Source organism: Silene latifolia, chromosome 6, assembly GCF_048544455.1.
Source record: "Silene latifolia isolate original U9 population chromosome 6, ASM4854445v1, whole genome shotgun sequence".
Taxonomy (NCBI): Eukaryota; Viridiplantae; Streptophyta; class Magnoliopsida; order Caryophyllales; family Caryophyllaceae; genus Silene; species Silene latifolia.
Window position 1 is genome coordinate 54,259,128 of NC_133531.1, and position 2,784 is coordinate 54,261,911.

General features: G+C 38.4%; 1 non-coding gene across 1 annotated transcript; it reads left to right on the forward strand.

The window, feature by feature from the left end:
* Positions 1–1,004: 1,004 nt before the first annotated feature.
* Positions 1,005–1,111, forward strand: LOC141589148 (small nucleolar RNA R71). The gene has a single exon (XR_012520098.1). It is a non-coding gene; the product is annotated as a small nucleolar RNA R71 (small nucleolar RNA).
* Positions 1,112–2,784: the final 1,673 nt, after the last annotated feature.

Below are 2,784 nucleotides of genomic sequence, written 5' to 3' on the forward strand. Positions count from 1 at the left end.
TCTTCATTTTTCCTTGAAATTTCTTCTTTTGATGGTTCCCCATCCTTGGGGTTTTGCACAATTTCTTCTTTGTCACTAGCTTACACAACTTCATCCTCAACTTGCTTCTTCGGTGCTTCATACCTTGTACCACTTCTCAAGTGAATGGCACTAACCGTTTCATGTCTTGGGGGATTACTTTGAGGTGGTAATTGCCCCTTTTGTCTTTGTGAGCTTGAAGATGCTAGTTGAGTCAATTGGGTTTCCAACATTTTGGTGTGAGCTAGGATGTTGTTGATGGTGATTTCCTTTGCTTGACTATCCTTTTGCATTTGAGAGAAAAATTCTTGTTGATTCTTTTGCATTTGAAGTACCGCTTTTTGAACATCAAACCTTGGTCATTTTGTTGGTTGTATGGAGTTTGATTTTGGTAACCTTGGTTTTGGTTGTAAAAGGGTCTTTGATTTTGGTTTCTCATGGGAGGTGGGGTGTATGTTGGTTGAGGGTTTTGAACATTTTGGCTTTTGTATGAGAGATTTGGATGGAATTTGGTATTTTCATTGTAATAGTTGGAATAAGGGGTACCACTCTTGTATGCTTGGAAAGCATTCACTTGTTCATTTGTTCCCCTACATTCACTTTGGTCATGTCCCAAAGTTCCACAATTCTCACATATCCCACTTGGGATTGATGAAGATGCCGTCATGGCATTAACATGATGCTTTGGTGATTTTGAGGCTTCTTCAAGTCTAGCCATAGCTTTTTCAAACTTCAAATTGATGGTATCAATGTGAGCACTAAGTTGAGCACCCAATTGAGTAATGGAGTCCACTTCATGCTTTCCTCCTCTAGTAGCCTTGCGAGGTCTACTATATTGTGAGTTATGGACCGCCATTTTCTCAATTTTGTTCCAAGTTTGATTGTCATCAACTACGGTGAACATTCCATTTGATCCCATGTTGAGAATGTTCCTTGAATCTTCATAAAGACCGTTCCAAAATTGTTGTACCAAGAACCACTCGCTAAGTCCATGGTGAGGACATGAGCGACAAATTCCTTTGAATCGCTCCCAAGCTTCATACAAAGATTCTTCATCCCTTTGCTTAAAACCCGTAATTTGAGCTCTTAGCATGTTAGTCTTTTCCGGTGGATAGAACTTTTTGTAGAAAGCTAGAGCCAACTTCTTCCAAGAATCAATTCCGAGATTAGCCTTATCAAGGCCTTTCAACCATTGTTTCGCGGTGCCAATTAGAGAAAAAGGAAATAAGACCCATCGAATTTGGTCTTGAGTTACACTGGTTTGAGAAATCGCATCACAATAGTCACAAAAGGTCTCCATATGAGAGTGAGGGTCTTCACTAGGCATCCCCCCAAATTGGCTTCTTTCGACTAATTGGATAAATGCGGATTTGGCAATAAAATTTCCGGTTAGATATTGTGGTGTGGGAGTACCATTGGGTAGGTTCTCCTCGGTGGGTACGGAATGTGATGAAAACTTAGGCATTGTGGGTTGATTTTGTGTTGGATTTTGTGTTGGGTTCTCCTCACCTTCTCTTGCAAAAGGGTTGATGAACTCAATAGTATTTGGTTGAATATCTACAACCTCACTAATACCTCTCAAAGTTCTCCTAGCAAGTCTTCTATTGGTTGTCAAAGTTCTTTCAATTTCGTGATCAAAGGGTAACAAGTCACCTTGTGACCTTCTAGACATGCAAAATATCAAACAACTCGAAAACAATTAGAACAAACCTTGAGGAGTTTTACTTCCCCAAGGCAAAGAAAGACACAACTAATAACAATGTAAGAAAATCTAAATCAAGTTAACACCGTCCCCGTCAACGGCGCCATTTTTGGTCGGACACTATGTCTTTCGGTTACTTGTCGTTAGGAGCACCTAGACCAAAACACAATTTATAACTTCACAAACAACTCTACAATTAGTAAAGAGGCAAGTAAAGGTCGGATCCCAAGGGACGGGAATTGAGATGAGATTTCTATTGCAACTAGTCGTGTCTTAAGGGGTGTCACAATTGGGGTTGATGTAGAAGGTCACTAAACTAAATAGCAATGAAAGTAAACAAGCAAAATGAATTAAAAGGGATGTAAACAATTGATAAAAGGCACTAGGGTGTCATGGGGTCATAGGGGATTCATGGGAATTGATCATACAAACATATTCTCAAGTTATAAGCAAGTAATTATTGTTGTGATGGATTGAGTTGGTTTATATCTTACAATCCTAGGAAAGTTTGGGTCCCGGAGCCGAATCGATTAGATTGTACAACACTTACAAGTCGACTTAATCTTCCCTACTCAACAATATGCATGGGCTAATGAGACTCGAGTTGGTTTATGTCTTACAAGTTTCATTGAAAAGATAGGTGATGGGTAAAAAATGCAAGGATTCATAGGCTCACATTTCATCAAACATAACATGTGCATAAGTTGAGATCACAACAAGCAAGCAAATAAACTATGAAAGCATATTAATTTAAGCATGAATCATTCCCCATGTTGGTTTCCCCTAATTACCCATTAACCCTTGCTAAGGAAACTACTCACTCATTATCATATTAAACATGCTAGCAAGGTTGTCAATCATACCAACAAAGTGAAACATGATGAATAAATGAAAGTGATTAACAATAATTAAAGAGGGATTAAGAGAATTATACCTACTAATGATTCCAATAATAAAGCAAAGAATAAAAGAAGTACTTGATGCTTGATTGGAAGGTTGTCAATCTCCCAATAGTAACCCAAATAATCTTCAATTACCCAAAATAAAGGATGAACAAGAGAGAG